Source organism: Cupressus sempervirens, chromosome 1 (genome assembly GCF_028749045.1).
Source record: "Cupressus sempervirens isolate cs-2001-9-10 chromosome 1, ASM2874904v1, whole genome shotgun sequence".
Lineage (NCBI taxonomy): Eukaryota > Viridiplantae > Streptophyta > Pinopsida > Cupressales > Cupressaceae > Cupressus > Cupressus sempervirens.
In genome coordinates this window covers 877581025-877602222 of record NC_143118.1, presented here as the reverse complement: position 1 = coordinate 877602222, position 21198 = coordinate 877581025, and the positions used below count along the sequence as shown (strand labels likewise).

Genomic DNA, 21198 nt, shown 5'->3' with positions numbered 1-21198 from the left:
GCAATTTCTCTTCCTTGGTTATTAATGGAGTAGAAAAGTAATATCATAAAAGAGGTAATACAAAAAATGAGATTTCCTATAGGATTTTTTGCAAATATAAGAAATCACATATCAAAGAAAAGTGAATTTGATGCAAGGCTAAAAACACATGATTGGCATACCTTCATCAAGGTAAGTCACAGTCTTTTGTATTTACAATATATTTGTGAAACTACATTCAATTTTCATTGTATTACATTAGAAAATAATGAAATGATTAGTTGACAATTGTTGCAGTATGTGCTACCCATATCACTCCCAAACAACTTCGATAATAATATCAAACAACTGATATATGATGTTGGAAAATACATGAGGTAAGCAGTGATAATTGTTCAATATATCAAACAAGTAATATATTCTAAAGTCTCATATTTATATATTTTTTATGTCTTGAATCCCTTCTAGGTGGTTTTCATCTAAAGAAATCCATAAAGAAGATATAAGATATTGGAAGAAAAAAATTCCTCTACTAATGTGTGAAATGAAAAAGTGTTTACCTTCAACTTTTTTCAATGCACAAGAAGACTACCTCATACACCAAGTTGAGGAGATTGAATTGTGTGGACCTATAAAGCCTAGGTCAATGTGGATGGTTGAGAGATACTTGGAATTTTTGAAGGGTTTGGTTCAAAAAAGAGCATTTCTCAAGGGCTCTATTATTGAGAGATATATGGAATACTAGATGATGGTGTATGTTACTCAATATCTTCCTAATCTTATAACAAAGACCCATATAGATTGCATTTGGGATGTTGAATCCATTAAAAAATTCAAAGGGGAGTACTTGGTGGGGAAAGGTGGGTTTAGGAAAGTGAAAGGTAATAAATTATTAGATGTTATTATATTTAATTAATTCTTAATCTTCAAAATAAATCTGTTGTAAGTCATCTATTTACTTCTGTACATCTGTTGAAGAGTGGGATGCAATATTTTTTTTTATTCCAAATAATTAAGATTAGATGACAGTATGGATTGAAATATTACAACATTCTAGTCATGGATTAAAATGAAAATACATGTGTTCATTGGTTAAACAAGCTCATTTTATGGAGATCCCAATGGTACACAAAAGAAAATAGATTTAGCATATGGTTTAAGAGATCTCCAAGTACTTATAAGTTTGTTAATCAACCATATGTTTTTGAACTCGTGATGGAATAATTTATACATGTTTGACATTATTATAGGTGAAACACCAGAAGACTATTTTTATGCAATGGCTATAAATTTCACATCAAAGATTTAGATGACATGAAGAGAACTTGTGATTTTAGGATAAGTACAGTCTTCTAGGTGACCAATATTTCATCTAGAAATGACTTACATCCTAAAAAATCTCAAAATCAATACTATGGAGTTTTGGTTGATATACATGAATATAACTTTAATTCCTTCAAATTAGTTCTCTTTGTCATCAAATGGTATAGAATATGACTCGATCAAAGTGATCCTGATAGAACTATTATTGCGAATGAGAATGGATTTTCAATGATTAATACTAGGTTAGTTGAGCTAGTTGGGGATGAGCGCTATGTCCTTCCAAGCCAATGTGAGTAGGAATTTTACTTAGAGGTTCCACATAAATTGGGTTGGTCATTTTTTTTTAGACATGATCCAAAGGGAAGGCCGATAAAGTATAATGTGATGGAAGAAGAAAATACAAAGGAAGAGGAACAAGTAGATAATGATCGAGAGTTAGTTGATGATGCTCCTGAAGCAAATGATGCTGTAATTGATCATGATGATGATGCCTCTACTAATCATGATGATGATGATGAGGGGGGGGATGGTGATGATGATGATGATGCTAATGATGATAGTGATGAAGACCAAGATAGTGGTGGTGACAACGTCAAGGATGACAATGATCCTGATGATGAGATGAATGAAGAATAATATCAATGTATATACAAGTAAAAATTTTCTATTTAGTTTTTGATTTTTTAGTTATTAATATAAGTAAAAACTTTAAATTAAATTTGGTGTAGTAATACAAAATTAACTATAATATGTGTTGGGATTAAGCAAACATCTTGTATTGTAGTTGAAGGGGATGCAGATGATGAGCATTTTGAGGTCCAAGTTGACAAGCAAGATGATGTGGTTGGACAAGGTAAATATCACTACAATATTCTTTAAAATCTTTAAAGTTTCAATTTTTAAAAAAAATTAACCCTTTTATTTATTATTGCAGAGGAACAACCTTTGCAAAGGACAATGAGTGCACATCCATGGGTGACAAGAAATACCAATGACAACATGGATATGACTTTGTAACAATATTGGGAAGGACCAAAAAAGAAAAAAAGAAAAAGAAATGGCTCATGCAAACTTATGTAACTTATTTGATCATGATTGATGTTTATGTATAGATGTTTTATTTTTGTTCTATTGAATGTTGATGTGGATATTCTAATGAATCTTATGTTTCAATGTTAATATGAATGTTCTAATGAAACTAATGTGTTAATTGTTGGAATTACAATAGGAAAGGTAAACTCTTGGGGGGGGGGGGGGGGTGTTGAATCAGTGCTTCAAACTTAAACACATAAACAAATTCACCACACATCCATCTCACAATTCAATAAATTGAAATACCATGTACAACATATACATCTAAATTATGTAAGCAAGTAAGCATTCACACATATATGACACAAGATATGATATCTTTACATGCTTCATCTACATTCTTAGGCTCAACTTGAGATATCAAGCATAGTTCTTCATTTAGTTTGCTTCTTGTCATCACACCTTTGTCTTTGCTTCCGATGAAATACTTGGATGGGTGATTCTTTATCATATTCTTTCCTGAAGTAGGGATTCCTATCTCAACTCTTGGCTCTACGGAAAGTTCCATGCTTTTTTCTTAACTTGGCTCTCCTTCATTCTATAAATCATTATTAGTCTCAAGAAATACTTCATCATTCCTTGGCTTAGTAACAACATCATCATCTGAATTGTAGTCAACTATTCTTTTGTGTATCCTAAATTTCTTATCAATTCTCATATTTGTGCTTTCTGTAATAGTCTTAGTTCTCTAGTTATAACATCTATAAGCCTTTTTTTTCAATGAATAACCAAGAAACATACCTTCATCACTTCTAGTATAAAACTTACCAATACCATCATCTCTTTTTATATAACACTTTTGAGGGTTTCTAGGTAATCATATCTTGTGTCATATATGTGTGAATGCTTACTTGCTTACATACCTCATATGTATATGCTTTACATGGTATTTCAATTTATTGAATTGTGAGATGGATGTGTGGTGAATGTTTTTATGGGTTAAAGTTTAAAGCATTGATTCACCCCCCTGCTCTTAGAGTTTACCTTTCCTATTGCAATTCCAACAATTAACACATTAGTTTATTTAGAACATTCACATTAACATTGAAACATAACATTCATTAGAACATTCAATAGAACATAAATAAAACATCTATACATAAAAACTAGTCACGATCAAATAAGTTACATAAGTTCACATGAACTATTTTTTTTTTTTTTTTTAATGTATCTATGTACACATGAACCAATCACTACTAGACCTTTTAGACTAGGTCATGAACCTTGGATCAAAATATCAAAACTTAGATCACTGAGCAAAACATTAGAAGTGAAGTTTCTGTCACTTCCACAATGCTCTACTCAACTTCACATTCTGCTCTTGCTGCTACTTAGCATCAATCATAAAAGCCATACCATGATAAAGAAAAATGTCCTTCCTTTATACCAATTCCTCAAAAAAATTCCTTCAGTTACCTATTAGACCTTCTCAATCAATTATTATAGGACCACATTAAGAACATGTTACACTTAGCGCTAACATTAATCTTTCATCTTGCAACTTGAATAACTTTCTGTACACACAATATTATGAAGAGAAAACTTAGCCACATCATCATCAACATGTCTTCTTCATGTCCTCAACCTCGATCCTCAAAATATCAAATCTGCTAAGAGATATAACAAGTTTACCAAAACATGCTTGTGTAAACTCTATCTTAGAACAAACATCACCAAAATTTGCATAAATTCTTGTAGACTTATTATTTAGTCTTCCAATTTTAACTGCATAAACTAGATACTCAAAAGTATCTCCCATAACCTTGGATAGTTATAATGCTCAACTAGCCATCCATACTAACTTGATTTTTCTACTCTTCTTCTGTCAGATAGCATAGGAAACTGCTACGTTAACATCAATGACAAACTCAATCATGAATGTAACATATCATCATAGTGGGTGATTCCACAATAATTATTTATACTTTTTGACCAATTTTGACACTGAAATTGGTATTTTTTAAACAAACCTCACATTTGGGTGACTATATTTCTAAAAATATTAAGAATTTGAAGATAACATAAACTAGTGATTTCTATTACTTTCTTCCTACTTTGTAACCATATTTTTAAAAAAAAAATTATTTAAGCAAAAATTTTCATCTCCCCCGAAAAGTGGTACATATGAAAAATCAATATTTTAAAAGAGTGACAGCCATTTTGACACACATAACATTTTTTCTACAAATGATAATGAGGTAATTCTTTTGATGTTGAATTTTTAACATCAATATCTAGAGGATACATTTGTTTTAATACAATTTGGTTGCATTTTGTATAGTTTATGAAGTTTTGAAGTGACATCAATTGTAATTAAGACATACATTCATTTTGACAAAGATAACTTGAACTCCCCCATACAGGAAGCAACAACATTCAGTCCAAAAAATAATTGTGCTTTGTTACATTGGACTAATGCACTCTTACATCTTCTACTATGATGCAAGAGGGGGCATAACCCTAAGCATACCTCACAAATACTCAAAAGTCTCTTTGGGAAGAGGCTTAGTGAATATATCTATAGTCTGCTCTTTAGTGCTCACATACTCCAATCTGATTTCCTTTTCTGCAACTTTCTCTCTCAATATATGATACTTGATAGAAATATGCTTGGTCTTAGAATGAAACACTAGATTCTTAGAAATATTTACCATGCTTGTGTTGTCACAATGTATAACAAGAGGTTCATTTATTTCTATCCTTATATCCTTTAGCATTTGCTTCATCCAATTGACTATATTGCAATTGTTTGCTACTATAACATACTCTTCTTCTACTATACTTTGTGATGTACAATCCTACTCTTTGGTTAACCAAGAAACCAATCTTCCTCTAATAAAGAAGGCTCCACCATTGGTACTTTTCCTATCATCCACACTTCCTGGAGAATCTACATTAATATAAGCAGTTAAAGTGAAATCATTATATCTGTCATACCATAATCCAAACTTAGATGTTCTCTTCAGATATTTGAATATCATTTTGATTGCTATGTAATGTGCTTCTCTAGTATCATCTTGGAATCTTGGAACAATTCCAACTACATTTGCTATATCCAGTGTTATGTGAGTCAGACATTGGAAATCCTCAAATCATAGATCTATACTTTTTTTGCTAAATAGTAGGTGTCTCATCCTTTGTAGATAACTTGTGTCTAGTTACCATAGGTGTTCCAATGAGTTTGCATGTTTCCAAATCAAACCTTTTCAGTAAATCCTTCAAGTACTCAGTCTAAGAAATAAAGATTCCTTCTTTATTTAGTACAATCTATAATCTTAGGAAGTATTTCATCTCTCTTATCATACTCATTTCAAATTCTTTCTTCATCTCCTCAGCAAACTTCTCACTTTCTTCATCATTTCCTCCAAATATGATATCATCAACAAATATTACCAAAATCAACAAACCATCATCAATTTCTTTCCAATATAGATTACTATCTACCATACTTTTTCTATATCCAAGCTTTGAAAAATGTTTGTCTAACCTTGCATACCAAGTCCTGGGTACTTGCTTTAAGCCATACAATGCTTTCCTCAATCTGCATACTATTTCCTTGTTATCTGTCAAAGGACATCCTTTAGACTACTCAATGTATTCTTTTTCTTTATAAAGTTCTCCATTTAGAAATTTTGACTTGACATCCATCTGATACAATTCAAATTTCTTCTATGTTGCATAGGCTAAGAATAATCTTACTGCTTCTATTCTAGCCACTATAGCATAGGTCTCCTCATAATCTATCCCTTCTTGTTGTGAGTAACCTTTACATACCAATCTTTCTTTGTTCTTTACAACTTCACCTTGTTCATTCATTTTTCTTTTGAATACCTATTTAGTTCCTATCACATTCTTGTCTGCTAGTCTGGGGAACAATTCCCATATCTCATTCTTTACTATTTGATCCAATTCCTCTTCCATGGCTTGCTTCCAATAATCATCTTTACATGTTTCATCTATATTCTTAGGATCAACTTGAGATATCAAGCATATTTCTTCATTGACTCTACTTCTTGTCATCACACCTTTGTCTTTTCTTCTGACTATCTACTAAGATGGGTAATTCTTTATCATATTCTTTCCTAAAGTAGGAGTCACTATCTCAACTCTTGGCTCTGCTAAAGGTTCTAATCTTTGTTCCTACCTTGGCTCTCCTTCATTTTGAAAATCATTGTTAGTCTCAAGAAACACCTCATCATTCCTTGGCTTAGTAACAAAATCATCATCTGAATTGTAATAAACTATTCTCTCTTGTATCCTAAATTTTTCATCAATTCTCACATTTGCGCTTTCCATAATAGTCTTAGTTCTTTGATTATAACATCTAAAAGCCTTTTTTTATAATGAATAAGAAAGAAAAATTCCTTAATCAATTATAGCATCAAACTTACCAACATCATCATCTCTTTTGATATAACTCTTACTCACAAAAATTCTAAAATACTTAACTATAGGTGAGTGACCAAACCATAGTTCATTAGGGGTCTCATTTGTGTCTTTATTGACTTGCAATCTATTCATAGCGTAGACCATTGTATTCATAGCTTCTCTCCAAAACATCTTGGATACATCATTCTCTGCTAACATAGCACTTGCAACTTTTGTAACTAGCTTATTCCCTCTCTCTCTAATGCAACTTTTGTAACTAACTTATTCCCCCTCTCTCTAATGCCATTCTATTTAGGGGTTCTTGGAATTGATAATTGTCTTTTAATTCCATTTTCTTCAAAAAATAGGTTAAACTCATTTGAAGTAAATTATCCTCCTCTATCCAATCTTAAACATTTAATCTTCATACCAAATTCATTCTAAACACTATTCTTGAATACCTTAAACTTATCAAATGCCTCAGATTTCTCTTTAAGAAATGCAACCCACATCATTCTAAAAGAGTCATCAACTAGAATTATAAAATGCCTTTCACCATAGAATCCTTTAGTTTTTTTAGGACTATTGAGATCTATGTGTACAATCTCCAACTTTGTTGTAGTGGTAAACTTCTTGTTGGAAAAAAAAGTTCTGTTATACATTGCCAAAACACACTCCTTGCAAATTGTGTTAGTAGGCTTAACAATCTTTGGAAAATCTCTAACTACAAACATTCTACTAGGCTTCATAATACTATCAAAGTTTATATGAAAAAATCTCTTATGCCATAACCAACTGCCATCTACCTTTGCAACCAAACATTTCATTTCAGTAGGATTCAACTAAAATACATTACCTCTAGATCTAATTCCTATTCCAATTATCGTTCCATCTTTATCTTTGATTATGCATGTCTTCTCTATGAACTGCAACTGATAACCTTTGTCCACTAGTTGTTCAACACTCAAAAGATTTTGGTTTGAACCATCATCAAAATATACATCCTTAGTGTTAGTTTTACCATCAAGAGTTATAGATCCAGTACCTTTAACTTGGCATGCTGCATTGTTTCCAACTTTGACAATGCCTCCATCCCAAATTTTGAAATTAACAAACTTGTTCATATCACCAACCATAACATATGAACAACCATTATTAATCATCCATTTAGATCTCTTCTAAACCTATGACACCAAAGCTACTTTTTCTAGAATTTCTTCTTTAATTGCCACAAATCCTATTTCATTATCACTAACACCTAATACTTGTTCATCAAAATCATTATCTTCATTTGCATACAAACACTCTCTACCTTTTCTAGATTTGTAATTTTCCTTATAATTTTTCCCTCTTTTAGGACACTTAAATGCATAATGATCATATTCATCACAAGTTGAATATTTAAAGATTTTATTAACTCCTTTTTCTCCTTTTACAAGAAGGGCTACTCCTTTAATCTTTTTGTCCTTCTCAGATCTACCACTACTAGAAAATATCCTCTAACACTTGTGATCCTTGATAGACTAGGTCAAATATTTAGGGCACTAAAAGCTATCTATTTTCTATTCAACTCTTTAGACTGTCTAATCTCATTCTCAACTGCTTCAAGTATTCCAAGCAATGAATCCTTTATGAAATCTTTGGTGCAAGATATCAACAACTATATCATCTGAACTACTAACTTAAATGGTGGTTTTAGAGTCTTCAATATCTTCGATATGACCTCATCATCTTCTTTGGTTCCTCCTTGAGATTTGATACCTATAGTAATTTCTGATATCATGTCACATATAAAAAGATCTTTTTTTTGCCTTGGTACAAATTTCCAAATCTTTTTTAGCAATGATTATCTTTTCTGATATTATCAAGATCCAATATCCTAGACCCATACACAATAGATATGTCTTCATCATTTCCTCCTGGCTATCATAATTTGTTCGATTGAACTTTAGACTACCTTTTCTAAACATGTTCACCATGGATCTCCCAAAGTTGTTAAACATTATCTTCAAGGACTATATGCTTTGATACCAATTGTTAGAAATAGTAGTCCACAAATATAATCGAGAGGGCTGGGGGGCGGGGGTTGAATCAGTTATCTAATATTCAAAACATTCATCTTCTTTAAACAAACTTAACCATTCAACTAAAGTAAACTTAACCATTCAACTAAAGTAAACAACAAACATAATAAGATTCACATAGAAAATTACACCAAATATGTTAACTAGGGAAGCCCTTAATCAGAGGGAAAGCCCTAGTGGGAATGATGCCCACAAGATGATGTACTAATATAAATATTCCTTGTTAGAGCATGGACCCTGTTAGGATTCTATTACAATATTTAGTACATAGAGACCATGTTGTTGGAAGATTTGGGCGATTGTTAGAAGATTTGTTGCAAGAATGAATGCTAATGATATTCCTATGGGGGAGTATTGTAGATATGCTACTATGATGATATGTTACATTCATGACTAAGTTTTACATTGATGTCAACATAACAATTTTTTGTGGTATCTGATAGAGGAATAGTGGAAAGATCAAGTTGGTACAGATAGCTAGTTGAGTGTTATAACTATCCAAGGCTATGGGAGATACTTCTGAGTATCTAGTATGTGTGGTTAACTTTGGAAGAAGAAAGGATAAGTCTAGAAGAAGTTATGTAAGTTTTGGTGATGTTTATTCTAAGATAGAGTTTACAAAGGCATGTTATGGCAAACTTGTTATGTCTCTTAGCAAAGTTGATATCTTGAGGATTGAGGTTGAGGAAATGGAGAAGACATGTTGAGAATGACATGGCTAAGATCACTTATCATAAATTTTCATGTATGGAAAGTTACTCAAGATGTAAGGCAGAAGATTAATGTAATCGCTAAGTGTAACATGTTCTTAGTGTGGTCCTATAATAATTAATTGAGAAGGTGTAATAGCCAACTAAAGAAATTATTTTAAGGACTCAGTATAAAGGAAGGATACTTTCCTTTATCATGTATGATGGATGATATGATTTTATGATTGATGATAAGCAGTAGAGAGTGCAGAATGTGAAGTTGAGTAGAGTAGTGCAGAAGTGAAGGAAACTTTATCACTGAGCTTTTCCTAAGTGATCTAAGGTTTGGTATTTGGATATGAGGTTCATGACCTAGTCTAAAATGTCTAAAAATGATTGGATTGGTTGACAGAACAAAGGAAAGAAGAAAGATAATAGTAAATTACTTGTTTGAGTAGTGAGCTCTTCTTGTGGTTGAAATTTCATGTTTGGGCAGTGGACTTATCTTGCATACATTGTACTACAACTCCTAATAGGGTTGCAAAAACTCCTAATAGGTTTAAAATCTCCTAATAGGGATTTAACGTCTCCTAATAGGGACTCATTGTACTAAATGTTGTCTAACAGGGTCCATCCATCCTCTAACAAGGAATATTTTTATTAGTACATCATCTTGTGGGCATCATTCCCATTGGGGTTTTCCCTCTGATCAAGGGTTTCCCTATTCAACATATCTAGTGTAATTGTCTATGAGCATTTTATTATGGTTGATGTTTACTTTGGTTGAATGGTTAAGTTTTTTTTTAAAGAAGATAAATGTTTTAATTTTTTGATAACTAATTCATCGCACCACTCTTAGTTATCTTGGTGGACTATTGCCTCTAACAATTGGTATTAGAACATTAGGTCCCTGAAGATAAATTTTAATAGCTTTAGGAGATCATGGTGAGAGAAGATAGTCCTAAGTTAGATAGTGGTAGAAACTCCTCTTGGTGAGTTATCCAAAGAAGACATGAAGATCAAGGAAGGTATTGATCTAGTTATGAAAACAAAAAAAGAAGGTATGGAAATTTTTTCTTGTTGGATATGTAATAAGTTTGGTCATTATGTGTCTACATTCCATAAGAGAATAAGGAAATCTAGAAAAAAATTGATTTCTGATGATGATGAAGAATTTAAAGATAGTATGGAAAGATTCTTGAATGATTGTGATAAGGATAATTTGGTTAAGAAAGAGAAAGTATTAGAAGAAATAGATTTGGTAACTATTGTTGATCTAGAGGCTAACCATGACAATGTGGAAGTTATCATTAACAATGATTTGCAAAATAAAAATTATATTGAAGAACATAGATATGATTCTAGAGTAGAAGAAAGAGTTGAGTTGAGAACCCCTAAATGGAATGACATTGCAGAGAGAAGAAACAAGTCGATTATAGAAGCTGCAAGAGCTATGTTAGTAGAGAATGATGTATCCAAGAAAAATTGGAGAGAAGCTATGAATACAATAGTCTACACTATGAGCAGATTGGAAGTTAGGAAAGACACAAACAAGACCCCTTATGAACTATGGTTTGGTCACTCACCTATAGTTAAGTATTTCAAAATTTTTGGGAGTAAGTTTTATATCAAAATAGATGATGATATTGATAGGTTTGATGCTAGAAGTGATGAAGGTATGTTTCTTGGTTATTCATTGAAAAGTAAGGCTTATAGATTTTATAATCAGAGAACTAAGACTATTATGGAACGTGCAAATGTGAGAATTGATGAAAAATTCAAAATACAAGAAAGAATAGTTGATTACAATTTAGATGATGATGTTATTACTAAGCCAAGGAATGATGAGGTATTTTTAAAGACTTACAATGATTTATATAATGAAGGAGAACCAAGGCAAGAAAAAAGCTCTGAACCTTTAGTAGAGCCAAGAGTTTAGATAGCAAGTCCTACTTTAGGAAAGAATATGATAAAGAATCACCCATCTAAATAGATCATCAGAAGCAAAGACAAAGTTGTGATGAAAAGAAGTAGAGTCAATGAAGAACTATGCTTGATATCTCAAGTTGAGCCTAAGAATGCAAATGAAGCATGCAAAGATGATTATTAGAAACAAGCTATGAAAGAGGAATTGGATTAGATAGTAAATAATGAGACATGGGTATTGGTCCCTAGACTAGCAGACAAGAATGTGATAGGAACCAAATGGGTATTTAGGAACAAGATGAATGAACAAGGAGAAGTTGTAAGGAACAAAGAAAGATTGGTATGTAAAGGTTACTCATAGCAAGAAGGAATAGAATATAATGAAACCTATGCTCTAGTGGCTAGAATAGAACTAATAAGATTATTCTTAGCATATGAAACACTAAAGAGATTCAAAGTATATCATATGAATGTCAAGTTAGCATTTCTAAATGGAGAACTTGAAGAAGAAGTGTAAATTGAGCACCCTGAAGGATGTCCTTTGATAGATGGAAAGGACATAGCATGCAGACTATGGAAAGCATTGTATGGATTGAAGCAAGCACCAAGAACCTAGTATGCGAGGTTGGACAAATATTTGACAAAGCTTTGATATAGCAAAAGTATGGTAGATATTAATTTGTATTAGAAAGAAATTGATTATGGTTTGATGATTTTGGTAATATTTGTTGATGATATCATAGTTGGAGGAAATGATAAGGGAAGTGAAAAATTTTCTAAAGAGATGAAGAAAGAATTTGAGATGAGTATGATAGGAGAGATGGAATATTTCCTAGGATTGCAGATTGTATAGAATAAAGAAGGAATCTTTATTTCTTAGACTAAGTACTTGAAGGATTTACTAAAAGGGTTTGATTTGGAAGGAACCCATTGGAACACCTATGGTAACTAGACACATGCTATCTATAAAGGATGACACACCTACTATTGAGCAGAAGAAGTAGAGATCTATGATTGGAGGATTGCAATATCTGACTCACATAAGGTCTGATATAGGAAATATAGTTGGAATTGTTGTAAGATTCCAAGATGATCCCACAAAAGCAAATTATGTAGCAGTAAAAAGGATATTTATATATCTAAAAGGAACTTTATAATTTGGATTGTGGTATGACAGATCTAATGATTTCACTCTAAGTGCTTATACTAATGTAGATTGGGTAGGTAGTATGGCTGATAGAGAGAGCACCAATGGAGGAGCTTTCTTTCTTGGAGGAAGATTGGTTTCTTGGTTAAGAAAGAAGTAGGATTGAACAACAAAAAGTATAGCTAAAGAAGAGTATGTTGTAACAACAAATAACTACAATCAAGTCATTTGGATGAAGTAGATGCTAAAGGATATAAGGATAGAAATTAATGAACCTATTGTCATACATTGTGACAACACAAATAGGGTAAATATGTCTAAGAATTTAGTGTTGCATTCAAGGAATAAGAACATTTCTATTAAGTATCATATGCTAAGAGAAAAAGTTGCAAAAAAAGAAATCAAATTGGAGTATGTGAGCACTAAAGAGTAGATTGTAGATATATTCACCAAGCCTATTCCCAAAATGACTTTTGAGTATTTTCAAGGTATGCTTGGGGTTATGCCCCTTCCTACATCAGAGTAGAGGATGCAAGAGTGCATCAGTTCAAGGAAACATAGAACCATTGTTTGTCTAGACTAAATGTTGATGCTTCTTGAATGGGGGAGTATCTATAATGGACATAGTCATTTGGGACTCTTGTTGGATATTATTTTGAATAGTGCCTTTTGACACTTGAGCTAGTAAGAATTAGTTGTTGCAAAATTTGATGCAGAGATGTTGGTTGCTGAAACCTTTGACATTGATGTCAATGGGGGAGAGTATTGCATAAAAAACATCATGGAACATCATGAGGAGAAGTATTGTAGAAAACACATTGAGGTATATCAACAAAGGAGAATGATTGATGAAGAGGATTTGAAAAGAAGACTAATAGTCTTTTGTTGGTATTCTTGGAATAAGATTTTTTTCATTTGTGTTGCCATAAATGCCAAAGGGGGAGATTGTTGGCAGATTTGGGAGATTTTCAGAAGATTGGTTGCAAGCATGAATGCTGATGATATTACTATGTGAGAGTATTATAGATATGATACTATGACGATATGTTACATTCATGACTAAGTTTGTCATTAATGTCAACATAGTAGTTTTTTGTGGTATCTGACAGAAGAACAATAGAAAGATCAAGTTGGTATAGATGACTAGTTGAGTGCTATAACTTTCCAAGGTTATGAAAGATACTTTTGAGTATCTAATAAATGCAGTTAATGTTGGAAGAAGAAAGGATAAGTCTAGAAGAAGTTATGTAAGTTTTGGTGATGTCTGTTCTGAGATAGAGTTTACAGAGGTATGTTTTGGTAAACTTGTTATATCTCTTAGTAGAGTTGATATATTGAGGATTGAGGTTGAGGACATGGAGAAGATATGTTAAGAATGACATGGATAAGTTTGCTCATCATAAATTTGCATGTTCAAAAAGTTATTCAAGTTGCAAGTCAGAAGATTAATGTTATCTCTAAGTATAACATGTTCTTAATGTGGTCCTATAATAATTAATTGAGAAGGTCTAATAGTTGAATCAAGAAATTATTTTAAGGACTTAGTATAAAGGAAGGACACTTTCCTTTATCATGTATGATGTATGATATGATTTGATGATTGATGATAAGTAGTAGGGAGTGCACAATGTGAAGTTGAGCAGAGTAGTGTAGAAGTGAAGGAAACTTCATTAAGAAGGTTTTATTGAGTGATCTAAGGTTTGATATTTGGATTCAAGGTTCATGATTTGATCTACAAGGTCTAACAATGATTGGTTCAATTGGCAGAATAAAGGAAAGAAGAAAGATAATAATAAATTATTTGTTTGAGTAGTGAGCTCTTCTTGTAGTTGAAATTACATGTTTGGGCAGTGGGCTTATCTTGGATACATAATACTACAACTCCTAATAGGGTTGGCATAACTCCTAATAAGGTTGGAATCTCCTAATAGGGATTCAAAGTCTCCTAATAGGGATTCATTATACTAAATTTTGTAATAGACTCCTAATAGGGTCTATCCTCTAATAAGGAATATTTATATTAGTAGATCATCTTATGGGCATCATTCCCACTGGAGTTTTCTCTCTGATCAAGGGTTTCCCTAGTCAACATATCTAGTCTAATTGTCTATGAGTGTTTTATTATAATTTCTATTTAATTTGGTTGAATGGTTAAGTTTATTTAAAGAAGATAACTATTTTAATTTTTGGATAACTGATCTCAAAGAAACACATTATGTAGCAGTAAAAAGGATATTTAGATATCTGAAAGGAACTTCAAAATTTGGATTGTGGTATGATAGATCTAATGATTTCACTCTAAGTACTTATACTGATGTAGATTGGGTAGGTAGTATGGATGATAGAAAGAGCACCAATGGAGGAGCTTTCTTTCTTGGAGGAAGATTGGTTTCTTGGCTAAACAAGAAGTAGGATTGTACATCACAAAGTATAGTTGAAGCAGAGTATGTTGTAAAAAAAAAAAGCTACAATCAAGTCATTTGGATGAAGTAGATGTTAAAGGATATAAGGATAGAAATTAATGAACCTATTGTCATACATTGTGACAACACAAGCATGGAAAATATATCTAAGAATCTAGTGTTGCATTCAAGAACTAAGCACATTTGTAGTAAGTATCATATGTTGAGAGAAAAAGTTGCACAAAAGGAAATTAGATTGGAGTATGTGAGCACTAAATAGAAGATTTCAGATATATTCACCAAGCCTATTCCTAAGGAGACTTTTGAGCATTTGTGAGGTATGCTTGGAGTTATGCCCCTTACTACATCAGAGTAGAAGATGCAAGAGTGTATTAGTCCAGGGAAACATAACACCATTGTTTGTCTAGACTGAATGCTAATGCTTCTTGAATGGGGGAGTATCTCTAATGGACAAAGTCATTTGGGACTCTTGTTGGATATTATTTTGAATAGTGTCTTTTGACACTCAAGCTAGTAAAAATCAATTGTTGCAAAATTTGGTGTAGAGATGTTGGTTGATGAAACCTTTGACATTGATGTTAATGGGGGAGAGTGTTGCATGAAAAACATCATGGAACATCATGGGGAGAAGTATTACAGAAAACACATTGAGGTATATCAATGGGGGAGAATGATTGATGAAGAGGATTTGAAAAGAAGATTAACAGTCTTTTGTTGGTATTCTTGGAACTAAATGTTTTTTCATCTCTATTGCCATAAATTCCAAAGGGGGAGATTGTTGGAAGATTTGGGAGACTTTTAGAATATTGGTTGCAAGCATGAATTCTAATGATATTCCTATGCTAGAGTATTTCAGATATGATACTATGATGATATGCTACATTCATGATTGAGTTTGTCATTAATGTCAACATTGTAGTTTTTTGTGGTATTTGATAGAAGAACAACAAAAAGATCAAGTTGGTACATATGACTAGTTGAGTGTTATAATATCCAAGGTTATGGAAGATACTCTTGAGTATCTAATATATGCAATCAATGTTAGAAGAAGAAAGGGTAAGTTGAGAAGAAGTAATGTAAGTTTTGGTGATATTTATTCTGAGATAGAGTTTATAGAGGCATGTTCTAGTAGACTTGTTATATCCCTTAGTAGAGTTGATATCTTGAGGATTTAGGTTGAGGACATGGAGAAGATACATTGAGAATGACATGGCTAAGCTTTCTCATCATAAATTTGCATGTACAAAAAGTTATTCAAGTTTCAAGGTAGAAAATTTATGTTATCGCTAAGTGTAACATGTTCTTAATGTGGTCCTATAATAATTAATTGAGAAGGTCAAATAGTTGACTTAGGGAATTTTTTTAAGGACTTATTATAAAGGAAGGACACTTTCCTTTATCATGTATGATGTATGATATGATTTGATGATTGATGATAAGTAGTAGATAGTGCAGAATGCAAAGTTGAACAGAGCAGTGTGGAAGTGAAGAAACTTCATTGAGAAGGTTTTATTGAGTGATCTGAGGTTTGATATTTGGATTCAAGGTTTGTGAGCTGGTCTATAAGGTCTGACAATGATTGGTTTGATTGGTAGAATAAAGGAAAGAAGAAAGATAATAATAAATTATTGACTTGAGTAGTGAGCTCTTCTTGTAGTTGAAATTACATGTTTGGGTAGTTGGCTCATCTTGCATACATTATACTACAACTCCTAATAGGGTTGGCATAGATCTTAATAGGGTTGAAATCTCCTAATAGGGATTCAAGTCTCTTAATAGGGATTCATTATACAAAATATTGTAATAGACTCCTAACAGGGTCCATCCTCTAACAAGGAGTATTTACATTAGTAGATCATCTTGTGGGCATCATTCCCACAAGGGTTTTCTCTCTAATCAAGGGTTTCCCTAGTCAACATATCTAGTGTAATTGTATATGAGAATTTTATTATAGTTTCTATTTACTTTGGTTGAATGGTTAAGTTATTTTAAAGAAGATAAATGTTTTAATTGTTGGATAACTGATTCGCCTCCCATCTTAGTTATCTTGGTGGACTATTATTTCTATCACCTATTAGGAGATTCCAACCTTGTTAGGAGATTCTATCCCTGTTAGGAGTTGTAGTACAATGTGTGCAAGAAGATCCCACTTCTCAAACATGCAATTTCAACTACAAGAAGAGCTTAGTGCCCAAACATGTAGTTTACTATTATTTTCTTCTTTCCTTTTTTTTGTCAACTGAACCAATCACTGCCAAACCTTGTAGAGTAGGTCATAAACCTTGGATCCAAATATCAAATCATGAATCACCTAGTAAAACCTCAATAATAAAGGTTCTTTCACTTCCACATTTCTTTGCTCAACTTCGTATTCCACTCTTACTGCTAGTTATCATCAATCATAAAAGCCATACCATGATAAAGGAAAATGTCCTTCCTTTATACCGAGTCCTCAAAAAAAATCCCTAAGTTGGCTATTAGAACTTCTCAATTAATTATTATAGGAACACATTAAGAACACATTACACTTAGTGATAACATTAATCTTCCACCTTGCAACTTGAATAAATTTCCATACACACAATATTATGATGAGCAGACTTAGCCACGTCATTATCAACATGTCATCTTCATTTCCTCAATTAGAATATCAAATCTACTAAGAGATTTAACAAGTTTACCAGAACATGCCTCTATAAACTCTATCTTAGAATAGACATCACCAAAACTTACATAACTTCTTCTAGACTTAACATTTTGTCTTCCAGTGCTAACTACATAAAATAGATACTTAGAAGTATCTTCATAACCTCAAACAGTTATAATTCTCAACTAGCCCTCCATACCAACTTGATTTTTTAGTTGTTCTTTTGTTAGATACCACAAAAAACTACTATGTTAACATTAATGACAAGCTTAGTCATGAATGTAACACATCATAATCGTAACATATCTACAATACTCCCCCATAGGAATATCATCAACATTCATGCTTGCAACATCTTCTTCTTAATCTTCCTCTTCTTCCTCTTCCTTGGCTCCTTTGCCAAATTTTTCTTTTAGTTTCTACACCAATTTTTTATTCTCCCTAATTATAGAGGAAGTTTTCAATTTCATGGTGGTCTTTGATTTGGCCATGTCATAAATACCAAATTCTTGGGCTTCTTTGTCCACTTTTTCTACAAGTAATATTGTGAATGCTGCAGAGGCTTCATCAACATTGATCTCATATCCTAATGGAGCCATCTTACCTTGGGAATTGCTACTTGTACACTAGGAAGCAAACATCATTAAAATGTTCCTCTAATAGTGAGACTAGTATCCTTAATTTCTTCTTCAAAGATTGCTTAAAATATTCAAAATAACTAGTCATTACTAACTCAAAGTTATTACCTAATTGTTCAATTAGCTCTCCTATCTATATTGCAATTGATCTATTCACCTTCCATGCAACCTTACCAAATACAGGAAATGTATTTTTCACATAGAAGAAAATAAATACCATAATAGATCCAAATTTATACTATGCACTCTAGGTTTTCCTTATAGCTCCTAGATTCTCAATCAATTATTGTAACTGCAACTTGGTAAGATCATAAGTATGATCCTTCTTCACAATTTTGTAGCCCATATCTATTGCAATGCAAGGTACATTATTTAATCTACTAGACTGATAAAATTTGTGTGCTATTAACCTCACTACAAAAGCTATCAGGAGATTTGTGATATTATCAATAGTCATTCCCCTTGTATTCCATACAACCCATGTGTTCTTTTCAATAATCTCCATTGACTCACTTCTCATGGTCTTTGGTCAATCTAGGGTTGGATACCCTGTTACCATATGAACTATCTTCTTTGTGATTTTAATTGGCTAATTTTCTAACCATACAGAGCTATCATGAATTCTACTTAAGACAATATTAATCCACTTTTCTTTGAAGATGTTTGCGAAATCTAGGGCACGAGTTAACCCTTTCTTGTCTATAATTTTGAATTCTTCCTTCAACACTCCATTTTTGCATAACTTTCCATATGGTTCTCTTATTTCCATGTCTTCTATTCTTCCTATCTTACATGTGTAACAATTCCTAACATCTTGAATCATCAAGACTTGTGGTGGTATCATAGACAATGCACCAGAGGGATCCTACTTATATATTGCTATATCTGGAATTGCCTTGAAAATAAGTTGTTTGATCTTATTGCTAATTAACTAAACATTCAAAAATTCTTTTCCCTCTACACCTTTCACTTTCAAAGAACTAGATGCTATTAGATATATCTAGGGTTTGTGAAATTTTAAACTGTGTAGCTCGACACACGATAAATACCTTATAAATTCTACTTGAGTGGTGTCAAACAACTGTTTAAATTTCCTACAAATGCTTTAGATCAAATTCTCTAGTTCACCTTTAGCTCTTTGAGCACTTCTTCAAATTCAAATGATGTCAAATGAATGAAAAATTGATCAAATAGCCCTTAAAATGGTACATTTAATGCTAAGTACTTACACAGATGTAAGCTCAACATCAATTGAATTTTTGGCTCACTTGGCATACACATATATTTCCATATGCTTGGAAACCATTATGAGCTCAACCTCAACTAACAAATTTATTTAGCTTGGCATCGACTAACATTTCACTCGATAACAATATGAAACTTTTTCATGCTTGGCAATAACATGAAAAACTAACAAAACTTAAAGATTTTTTCTTAAGTTCTAACACCACTTTGCATCTTTATTCATGCATATGTAATCTTTTCAAAAACTAAAACTTTTGGAACTGATGTATGGTAAATCTTTTAAATATTAGTCCTACATACCTCTTGATTGCTTAGTTTGATGAGGTGTGATCACCTGACCCATCAAGTGAAGTGATCCCATCTGCACTTGATGTGCTACAATCCTCCTTTCTCTTCCATGTCTTGTTCATCTCATTTCTAACATTTTCAATATCTACATTGCCTTTTCCTTTGTTGAAATCACAACTTGGTGCCTTTAATCTTGTTGGATAGTATCTGCTGATGTGATCAGTCTTCAAATAGGTAAAACATGTAGTTTGACTCAACCACCTTTTGTAATCACTTCTAAAATGTATTCTAATACAATTCCTAGGAACATGTCCATACTCTTGATAGTAGTGACAACTATACCTTGTATTATAATCCCAATTATAAGATTTTCCATTGTGCTTTACCTCTGTTTGCTTGTTTGATGACCAGTTAGATTTGGAATTGCACTCAAAAGCTCTATGTCCATAATTTTGATAGTTATAATACCATCTTTCAAATCTTTGAGTGTGCATGGTCTTGGTCCTACATTCATGTGCCTAATGACCTTGTATGTTGCACTTGTGGTAGTGAAAAATGTTCTTTTTCTTAGCATTCTAATTTACAATCTTTCTCCTGCACACATTAGTAGTATGTCCTAACTTACTACAATTATGACAAGTAGGTTTTAAGTTCTTACCTTTGTCACTTCTTTCTTCAACACTTCTAGATGATTATCCTTCTGCAGTACTAGTGTATCCCACAGGGTATAATATAGTGGCGAATTTTCGTATTTTGGTGAATTTGACATTTTGCCAATGTTATTTTTGGCAATTTCTGAGCCCTTCCATGGTTTCCTAGTCGCCAAACTTTGTTGGGTTTACCTGGTTTCCTAGCATTGTAATCGCCAAGGAAAATGTTACGTTTGAGTTTTTTCCCTGGTGGTATCGCCTTTCATGCAGCCGACCAGGTAACGCTTATCGTGGAATGTTCACCGGGTTTCAAGTTTCCGTTTCATGCCATATGGGAGAATTCACCATCCCAATTTCATTTTACCGTGGAGGAGTCGGCTCGTTTCACGTTATGGGAAGTCAAGGAGTCGGCTCATTTCGCCAACACTCTTTCATTTTGTCATGGAGGAGTCAGCTCGATTGGCGTGGTAAATTGGTAATTGTATTGATTTGTAATGTGTATAAATCCAAATTCACCCAAGCAATGAGACATTCACTAAATACTGCTGACACTCCATCAAATTTTTGGCAGCGCAGGACACATCGCGGGCATGACTCAGACTCCAGAGATAGCTTCCACAAGTGGTGGTACACTGGTATGTGCAGCTGTGCTGTAAAATACTCTCCTTGAGCTTATGTAGTTTAATTTAATCAAAAGCT

General features: G+C 32.6%; 1 pseudogene; it reads right to left on the bottom strand.

Annotated features, from left to right (window-relative positions):
- LOC149580620 (7-dehydrocholesterol reductase pseudogene) overlaps positions 1-20706 on the bottom strand; it is a 158902-nt pseudogene extending 138196 nt beyond the window's left edge.
- Positions 20707-21198: the final 492 nt, after the last annotated feature.